The following is an 11,253-nucleotide window of genomic DNA, read 5'->3' as shown; positions in this document are numbered from 1 at the left end:
ATCGGAAGATTGAGAGTCATCAGACGGAATAAGAGTTACATTTAAATTAGATTTAAGCGATATAGCAGATTCAGCGGTATTAACTACTGTAAGGTTAACCCTATTATTGGTTTTTACCTTAACGAGACAATTCGCAATTAAAATATCTTTGAATTGATTTTGATTTAGCACGAGTCCCTCTTTAATAACCGGATTGGAAACAGAGCATTCGATAACCATTTCGGTCTTTGCAGGAATAGTATAAGTAGGCTCATTGAACAGAAGTTTAATGTTTGTTTTATCGATTCTCAATCGATTTTGATTATAGTCTATATTACAACCGAATAGATTTAATAAGTCTGTGCCGATTATACTATCATATGGAAGATCGATATCATCTATTACATGAAATTTGTGTGATATAGTTTTATTAGAAATATCGCAGATTTTTAATTTTAATGGAAAGTGTCCGGATGTTTTTGTAGTACATTTTACAGGATCTATACCTTTTAAATTTATTCTTTCTTTAGTTAGTTTCGGCGGATTTTGAATAGAACAGGATTTAATTAAGCTAACAACGGATCCAGAGTCTATTAATAAGGATAATGGAATATCAGACACAGAGGAATAAACAAGAATATGTGGAACCAGAATTTTCTGAGGATTAGTTTTAATTTCGTATACTTTGTTTTCTGTTTCAGGTTCAGGAGCGGATACGGCGGATACAGCGGACTCAAAGGATACGGCGGACTCAGAGGACACAGCGGATACAGCGGATTCAGAGGATACAGTGGATACGGCGTTTGCAGTCGGTGCTGCAGATACAGTGGATACAGCGATTGCAGACGGGGCTGCAGATACAGTGGATACAGCGGTTGCAGACGGTGCTGCAGATACAGTGGATACAGCGGTTGCAGACGGTGCTGCAGATAGAGTGGATACAGCGATTGCGGACGGTGCTGCATATACAGTGGATACAGAGGATACAGCGGATGCAGTCGGTACTGCGGATACAGCGGATACAGCGGATTTACAGGCGTCGATTTTAAGATTAGACTGGTGTCTCGCACGACACCGACGCGAGACTTGATTTAGTTTTTTGGGATGTCGATTTCGTCACGGCCATAGTCGTTTGTCTCATCTTCAGCCACAAAGTTAACACGCGGTTGTGGTCTGTATGAACTGGTTGATGGACGATTACGGTTATTAAAATATTCACGTTTACGGCATTGGTCAATTGTATGACCAATATTTTTACAATATCTACAAATTAATTTTTGATTATTATTATTGTTATTTGGATATTTAGATATAGAAGGCCGTCGGAACGAAGTTTGTTTGACATTTTCTGAACTCCTTGATTGTTGCTGCTGCTGTCGATTGAATGTTGATTGCATTATGCGTTCTTCACCTATGGCGATGCTTATTGCCTGTCCTAAGTTTTTGGGTGATTTACACCGCAAAATTAATGATAAGTTGGGTTTAAGGCCCATAATGAAATGATGTAGGGCTAGGTCTTCCATAGCCGCGTTGCGACCTAACACTTCAGAATGTTTATAATTTGACAAAGAAATTTCAGTTAACAATTGTGATAGACAGGTTTAAATTTTGAGTGAATATTGACTTACCGATTCATGCTGGCCTTGCCTGCTCTCTTGTAAATTAGTAAGTAGGTGGGAATAATGTTTCCTATCGGAAAACTGAGATTTTAGAAAATCCCTTAATTGGTCCCAGTTTTGGAATTCTTTAATTGAGCAGGCAAGCTCAGCCTTTCCTTCAAGTTGGCATAATATATATTTTAATAGAATTGGTTTCTGAACATCTGACGCTAGATCGATTGCGTTGTTGCAATTTATTATGAAGGAATTGAGACATTCCTGATTGCCATTATATGGCTTAATGAATTTGAACAGTGTGTTTACGTCCATATCGAATTTATTTTTTGAACGAGTGACTCTAGGTAAGATTGGAGACTTTTCACTTTCAGCAGTATTTTCAGAATTATCTGTTTTAAGTTCACTTTTTGACATACTATGATGTTACGAAAGAATAGTATATTTTTTGGCAACAACGAAATCGAAAGAAAAAACAAAATTATACACACACATACAAGAACACAATAGGATTTAATTAAAGACTTACAGGAACACGGCGATAAGGCGTACTTGCATGGTGACGCGATGTCTAGATGTTGACACAGCGGAATTCGGTATTATCTGAACTGAATGTAGTCTAGGAGACGGTGACGGGAACAGCGACGATTTAGTATGCGGTATTACGATTTTTTTTCCAGGAACAGCGGCGACGACTTCTAGCAGAGAACGGCGTAGAACAGCACGGAACAGCGGAGAACGACGGAGAACAGCAGAGAACGGCGTAGAACAGCACGGAACAGCGGAGAAAAGCAGAGAACAGCGGAGAACGACGGAGAACAGCGGAGAACAGCAGAGAACAGCGGAGAACAGCAGAGAACAGCGGAGACACGATGTTGTAGAGATTCAGAGGAGAACAATGGAGTCAGAAGATACAGAGAGGATATTCGTGGCCACAACGATATAAAACGTCACTTTGTTTCCACTTCACTTTTGTTCACTTTTACACTTTCACTTTCGCGGAGACGAAACAGGGGATAGATTTGATATCCCTTTACGCTGCCACCAATGTTACGCGGGTCCCTTCACGAGGGTTTTTAAAAAAGGAAATTTCGAAGACACAAAGAGTTTATTTAATTAATTGAAATATAACAGTGAAAGTACGGAAATTAAAAGACGTGTGGCCGAAATGAATGATTAGCTCTGACTCCCCGAGTGAGAGCCCACCTGCCCTTTTATATATTAAATAATGTATGTGCAGCACTAGGCACTGCACTATAGGCTACATAGGCCGGGCGTAACAAAACAAACATACATAAATACGCACACACTTACATACATAAATACATTACACACGTTCGCTGCTACACATTTGTACATGCACACAAAACAATGATACACCCCAGACTCGAACCCGGGACACATAGCATGGAATGCATCGAGCGCGGCCGCTACGCTCATGCGCGTACGCAGCGCGGCCTGCGGCCGGTCCCTGCGCCCGCGCCCTTCCCGCGGCCGCCGCGCCCGGTCGCCAGTCGACTCACGCACCTTTCTCGCGCGCCCGTGTCGCTCGGCTACCAATACCTGCCGCTATTCGCTCGCATACGCTTCACACCATTTACGCGCTTATCGCCCTTAGTAATTAGTACTTGTTTCGTGTGTGACTTTCGTGTGAACGTTCTAGAACTATCGTGCTTGTGCCTAATTTTTCTTCTGATTTCCTTATGCTTTCTTGTGCCTGTTGTGACTTCCTACGCTTACTGTTTTCACTCCTTCTGAACTGTGTCTTTCTGTTAATAGTATTATTTCGTGTGTGTAGTAAATGTATATCAAGCATTTCGGTGTTTCGTATTGAGAACTTTCCATTACCTTGCCACACGGACACTTTACGCATTGCCACATTACCTACAGAGGTAAAACTTAATATTTTGTCTTAACGATTTTGATATAATTATTTTCACTGAAACTTGGCTCAACGACGGGGTATACGATGGTGAGTTCATTGACAACCGTTACACGATATATCGAAGGGACAGGGTGCAACCAGATCCCAATAAAATAAAAAAATGTTGGGGGTGTAATGATTGTGGTTAAAAATAACTTAAAATCTTACCGTAAACTTGAATGGGAAAGCGCTTGCGAGGATCTGTGGGTCGAGGTCGATATTAAAATTCAAAGTAAAGCTATTCATATTGTAATTTGTGCTGCGTACCTACCTGCTCCGGTAAAAAGAGATACACTTATTGAATTTTTATCAAACACTTCGAAAATAGTTGGCCAAAACGAACATATATTACTACTAGGAGATTTTAATTTAGGTGGAATAACTTGGTGTAGATACCCAGACATAAGCTTCTCTCACCCAATAGGAAGTTGCGGCTTAGATGATATTCTGATTGACTACATTGAAGAATACGATTTCAAACAACTTAATAACATTGTTAATACTAACGGCAAATTACTTGACCTAGTACTATCCAACTCCTCCCAGGTTTCGGTTAGCGAAATTATCGCACCAGTTAGTACGGTCGATAATTACCATCCTCCTCTGAATGTTAAATTTAAAGTAGATAAGTCTATTAACTTTAAAGAAAAACCTGCCAAAAAATTTAATTTTTACAAAGCTGACTACACTGCAATTAATAACGAACTTAATAACGTATCATGGGTGGATTTATTTAAAAGCTGTGATAGCGTTAATTCTATGCTCAAATTTTTTTATGACACACTAAATGCAATTATTGTTAAACATGTTCCAAAAACACACCCTAGGAATTTACATTACCCTGTATGGTACAATCATCGGCTAATAAATATATTAAAACAAAAGAACAAATACAGATTAAAAGCCAAAATTCATAAAAATCCATTAGACATTTTAAAATTCGAAACTTTAAGATCTACTAGCAATAATCTAATCCATGAATGGTATAATAATTACATAACTTCAATTGAAAACAACCTCGCTCATAATCCGAAATATTTATGGACACACCTAAAAAATATTAAGAAATCTCCAAATGCATATCCAGCTAGAATGGTATTCAATAATATGATAGCTACTGATGGGCCCGGTGTATGTAATCTATTCGCAGATTTCTTCGCCTCGGTCTATGATAATAAAGATCTGCCTCATATCAATCACAACTCTGAACAAACTTATTCCAACTATTATATCCACAACATACAAGTTACCACTAAAGAAGTTATTCAGAAGTTAAAAGACTTGATACAACGAAGGGAGCAGGTCCCGACAAGTTACCGCCGTTACTACTTAACAAATGTGTTAGTCTGTCACAGCCCATGTGTTTAATCTTTAATAGTTCGCTTCAAACGGGAGTATTTCCAGATGTATGGAAACAAGCTAGAATAGTTCCAATCTACAAGAAAGGCGGTCGCGAAAATATTGCCAATTACCGGCCCATCTCTATATTGTCAACCCTGGCGAAGGTCTTCGAGTCATTAGTACATCCCATACTATCACGGCACGTTCATCAAATGCTTTCAGAGGCTCAGCATGGACTCGTCCATGCTCGATCCACTCTCACGAACTTATCAAACTTTATTAATTTTGTCACAGATTCGGTAGACTCACGTCAACAAGTGGACGCGATCTATACAGATTTCTCGAAGGCCTTTGACAGGGTTAATCACAAGTTGTTACTAACGAAACTTTCGACATTCGGGATTACAGGAACACTCCTTTCGTGGCTTTCTTCTTATTTAAGTAATAGACATTCCTATGTTGAACTCAAGGGGTACTCATCGCACACATATAACGTGTCGTCAGGAGTGCCACAGGGGTCTATTCTGGGGCCTCTCCTGTTCAACTTATTTATCAATGATATCAGTAACTGTATACAACACTCAAAATTGTACATTTTTGCGGATGACCTTAAGATAGCAAGAAAAATCTCGGTGAGTAATGACACACAGTTTCTACAGGACGATATAAATAGAGTTGCTGATTGGTGCAAATATAATGGCATGGATTTAAATCCCAGTAAATGTTATTTTATAAGGTTTACTCGCAAGCACTCTAAGTTTAAAACTAGGTATACAATAAATAACAGCCTACTACAGAAATGTGAATCCGTTCGCGACCTAGGTATCACAATAGACGCTAAGTTACGTTTTTACCTACACATCGATAACATCTGTAGGTCCGCACGCAAAACACTGGGTTTCATATTTAGAAATGCCAAACCTTTCAAGAAACCTAAAACACGAGGAACTCTATACACCACTCTTGTAAGAAGTAAACTTGAGTATGGAACAATCATGTGGAACCCCAGTTACCAAATACACAAGGATCGCCTAGAAAGTGTACAAAGAAAATTCACTTCATTCTATTCCGTCGGACTGGACAAAAAATTACCTTACGCAACAAGGCTTACACAATTTAATTTAAATTCCCTTACTGACAGACGTAAAATACATGACATGACTTTCTTATATAAGCTCTTAAACGGGAAGATGGACAACCCTGAATTGTTGAGTCAATTTACGTTCTATATACCCACTCGTTCACCGCGGCATCCCATATCTCTTCTTACTCATAAAGCCTATCGAACCAATCTTGGTCACCATTCTCTAATGCCTAGACTAAGTAGATTATATAAGGATATATATCTGAATTTAAAGTTAAAATTTTAAAAATACTTAATAATACTACTGTATAAACACTACATTTATATTATGTAGCATATTAGTCTCCATCATCATTTGTAATCAACTACTTGTAATCTCTTTTTATTTATTTTTGTATAAAATATAATTAAACGCTAATTTAGAAGCAACTGTACTAGCTACCTATTGTATAAGCACTTACTATTTTGCATGTTGTGACTACCTGTAAATGGAAATATGTGTACTAAGCTATATTACTTAAGAAAATAATATTGTCAGTCATGTATAACATATAGTTCTGTTGGTAGTCCTTAAAATAAATGAATAAATAAATAAGGCCAAAAAATTGTTAATATGCGAAATGTTTAAATTAATGAATGGCGGAAACTTGACTGCCAAATTATTATGAAAAAAATTAAATTTTCTTAAAAATGAGGCTTTTCCTTTACTTTGTCATTTATCATTACTTTCCAGAATTTAATCCTTATAAGCAACACTATGAGATAGTGGAATAATAAAGAGGGTGTATTTTTTTGTATTTTGTATTGTAAAAATTTCAAGTCTATCTATTACGGTTTAAGCGGTAGAGGCCTGTAACAGACGGACAGACGGACAGACAGCGGAGTCTTAGTAATAGGGTTCCGTTTTTACCCTTTGGGTACGGAACCCTAAAAAACGTCGGTACTACGCGGAAATTATCAAATCAAATCAAATCAATACTCTTTATTGTACCCAATAAAAGAAGATACATATAAAAAATAGATAACTAAATTAAAAGACAATACAAAAGGCGATCTTATCGCTAACCAGCGATGTCTTCCAGACAACCTTTGAGATGAATAGAAAAATAGGTAGGGTTCAAATAATAATAATTATTATTATTATAATTGTAGGACTAAGATAGCATAAACATGTTGGAATAAATAAAATATAGCATACACTAAGCACCAGTAAAAGAAGGAGACTAAAATAGAATGGGAGAGATGACTGAAAAATAAAATAGCAAAGGAAAATAATAATAATAATATTAAAAAATAAAAAATAAAAGAAGAAGTAATTATTAAAAAGCAGAGTTAAAGCTGTAAGTAATAAGATTAAACCAGATTTTTAAAAGAGTATAAGGATTTAGCGTTACGTATGGAAACAGGAAGGGAGTTCCAAAGACGGATGGCCACTACCGTGAAGGATTTATTGTAGAAGGAAGTAGAGTGAGAAGGAGTACAGAGAGCAAGGTTTTCAGAAGAGCGAAGGGATCGATCATGGGATGAGTGAAGAAATTGAAAGCGCTGCTTGAGGTAAGGATAGGTATTCGGATTAAATAAAACGCCATAAAGAAGAGATAGAATGTGGGCATTCCGGCGAAGGCGAATTGGGAGCCACTTGAGTTTAGCGCGATATTCAGATTATATACGAGTCATATTTACGTAGTCCAAATATGAATCGTATACACAAATTTTGGAGACGCTCAAGCTTATTTAATTGCTCCTCGATAATGTCAGGATAACACATATCAGCATAGTTAAGTATTGGGAGAAGAAGAGACTGCGCAAGCGTTATTTTAGTGGGAATAGGTAAACCATTTTTCAACCTTCGAAGGAAGCTCACGGTAGCAAACAGCTTCTTGCTGACTTCAGTAATCTGCGGTATCCACGATAAATGTTGATCTATGCAGACACCAAGATTTTTAACCTTGTTACTGTAATGAATAGTAACATTGTCTAGTTTAATAGGAGGTAACTTTTGCCAATCAATTTTAGACATCAGCCGCGAACTTCCTATGACAATCGCCTGGGACTTAGCAGCATTCAGTTTGAGGCCAAAATTTTTGCTCCAAATCGAAATAGAAGTCAGATCCGTGTTGGTTATATTTATAGCATTGGGTAAATCATTCAGGCTTGTTTGGTTGTAAATTTGCAAATCGTCTGCATAAAGATGGTAGAGAGAGGTGAGGTGTAGAGTAATAGAATTTATGAAAATAGTAAAGAAGAGTGCAGACAATACGCCACCTTGTGGAACGCTGGCAGTGGTACTGGACCAGTTGGAGAATTTGTCATCAATTTGAATACGTTGCCGACGCCCACACAAGTAACTTTTTTTTTTTTTTTTGTTTACGAGGGGGAAACCTTCAAAAGGTACCCTGTGCCGTGGGAGCGGCACGGGGTTTCTACCATAATCATTCTACCTTTCTTGTCCAAAGCATTCGAGCGTCTCGTACATCGTGGAGCAATTAAATAAGCTTGAGCGTATCCAAAACTTATTTATCCGATTCATATTTGGAATTCGTAAATATGATCACGTCTCTGAGTATCGTAAAAAACTCAAGTGGCTCCCAATTCGTCTTCGTCGGAATACTCATATACTTTCTGCTTTATACTGCATCTTGTTTAACCCTAACACACCGAATTATTTAAAAGAGCGTTTTCATTACCTGCATCTGTCTCACGATACACATTTACTGCGCTCGAATACCCTATTAACTCCTTCTTCTTCTTCATCATTATTTAGTAAATCTTTTACTGCAGTGGCTGTGCGCCTATGGGATGTCTTACCGATTACTATCCGACGTGCGCAGTCACTGGATTCTTTTAAGAATCAAGTAAAGGAATTTTATCTATCACTATAATCTGCTTCCTAGTTACTCTGTTATTTTTATATTATTCTATTATTTCCTACTTTATGTATTCTCATCTTTCTCTCCTTTTCTTTCCTTTCATTTCATTTAAAATATGACTCTCGCTGCATTATACTTATGTACACCCCTACCCTGGATCTCTTTTTATACAATATTACTTTCTTGCAATTTGTAAACGGTTGCCTGGAAGAAATCCCTATTTAGCGATAAGGCCGCCAGTTGTACCTTTAATTAATGTTTATTTTGTATTTGTTAGTATAAATTTGGTGTACAATAAAGAGTATTGTATTGTATTGTATCATCAACTTAGTTCCTTTGTTTCCGAGCACAATCTTTTAAATCCCTTCCAATCTGGTTTCCGCCCTGATCATAGTACTACTACTGCCTTGTTGCATATCACGGATGATATACGTCGCTGTATGGATAATCAAGAGGTCACGGTGTTCGTACTTCTGGATTTCAGCAGTGCCTTCAATACCGTGGACCATGATATCCTACTGGCCATTCTTCGCTCGTTCAATATATCTCCTACTGCGATGCAAGGTGGCGTGTTGTCTCCTCTTCTCTTTTCACTTTTTATTAACTCTGTAAGTCTCAATCTAACTTCTCTCTATCACCTTTATGCAGATGATCTCCAAATCTACCAAAAAGCAACATTAGTAGATCTACCTAAGACTATCGACGCCTTAAACAATGACCTAAAACGTATCTTGACTTGGGGCGAGTCTCATGGCCTTAAATCCGAGAAAAACACAGGCTATGATAATAGGTAGCTCTCGCTTACTATCCAGATTAGACATGAGATTGATACCAAGCATAAGTTTTGATGGAATATGTGTTCCATATATTGACAAAGTCAAGAATCTCAGCATATACCTATACAGACATTTATCATGGGCACCTCAAATTGACGAGGTGAGTAGAAAAATGTTTTCCGTAATAGGGTCACTCAGAAGACTTCGCAACTTTCTCCCTACTGCTACTAAAATTGCGTTAACCCAATCTTTACTCTTTCCAATTCTCGACTATGCCGATGTTTGCTATCTTGATCTCACTGAGGAGCAACTTAATAAACTTGAGCGCCTTCAAAACTTATGCATTCGTTTCATATTTGGCATTCGCAAATATGACCACATATCCGAGTATCGTGTAAAACTCAAGTGGCTCCCAATCCGACTTCGCCGGAATATGCATATTCTTTCTGCATTATACTGCGTGCTGTTTAGCCCCATCGCTCCTTCATATTTAAAAGACCGTTTCCAGTATCTTTACCTTACTCATGACCAATGTCTTCGCTGAGGAAAATCAACTGAGGAAACATTATTTATAAATCTTGTTTTTTTTTCTTCCTTGATCTCGTCATTTCCACATTTTAGTTTTGTTCCTTTTTTTTCAATTATTATTATTATTATATATGTCGGAAATGGCGGTACTGAGGCGCTTCCGGAGCGCTAGCGCCATCTAGTGGCACTTGATAAAGTTAGTGTTGGAATGCGCCGGTGTGGCAGCCGACCGGGCGTGAGAGCGGGTCGACAGTTCGACACTAGAATTTACTGTTGGCGGTCGGCCGGTGCGGAGACTAAAATTGTCACGCGTTCCTCGAGCTACTTATACCTGCCTACCTAAGTTAATTCTAATCGAAGCAATTCCTGTGTTGTAATAATGACCACTGAAGCCCACAAAAGATTACTATGAGCAATAAAGAACCACCTGTTCCGAAATCAGAAGTGGGATGCGACCTATGGTCTTGGCGGAGAAAAATAGTGACGTTTGTTTGTTCCCGTACACTGGACATTGAACGAACATTGGACAATGGCACGCACGTGCCTTTTTGTGCTTTTCCTGGGATTGTTTTGGATGAGGCCTTAGGGTCCACGCCATCCGTATAGCGTTTGACAGACGTTAGATGCTTGGGTCATGGCGAGACTGAACGCAGGGTGTAGCGCAATTTAGGGTGGAGCCCTAGTGTAGTACGACAGTTTATTGCATACGGGCGACTCGTAGCTATTTTCGATACGAATTATAATCACTTGGGTGGTGTATTCTTTTCATTTATTTCTACCTTATAATTTTATAATGTTCACCTCATATTTGAGTGTTCACAGAATAAGAAACTACTATAGCTGGTGGTATTGCAACGACACTGGACTTGTGTTGACCGCGAACGGACTGGAAGATGGCCATGTTACTCACACAACGAGGGCCATAAGCAGGATACTTTTTGACTGTGGTAAAACTAAGGCGGTGAGTTAGTAAGTGCTGTTTCGGTAAGTGACTTTGTGTTTTTAAAATATTAACGTACTTGAGGTACTTCACGGATTTTTACGGTTTACAGTGGGTCTACCGCGTATCTCAACGCTATAGCTATAGCGTTCATGAAAGCTAAAGCGAAGCACTTATCATAGCTTTCATTTTGAGCGA

This window comes from Epargyreus clarus, unplaced genomic scaffold, assembly GCF_041222505.1.
Source record: "Epargyreus clarus isolate Ecla_fem2 unplaced genomic scaffold, WU_Ecla_fem_2.2 ptg000013l, whole genome shotgun sequence".
NCBI classification, from domain to species: domain Eukaryota; kingdom Metazoa; phylum Arthropoda; class Insecta; order Lepidoptera; family Hesperiidae; genus Epargyreus; species Epargyreus clarus.
Note: the sequence above shows the minus strand (reverse complement) of the source record.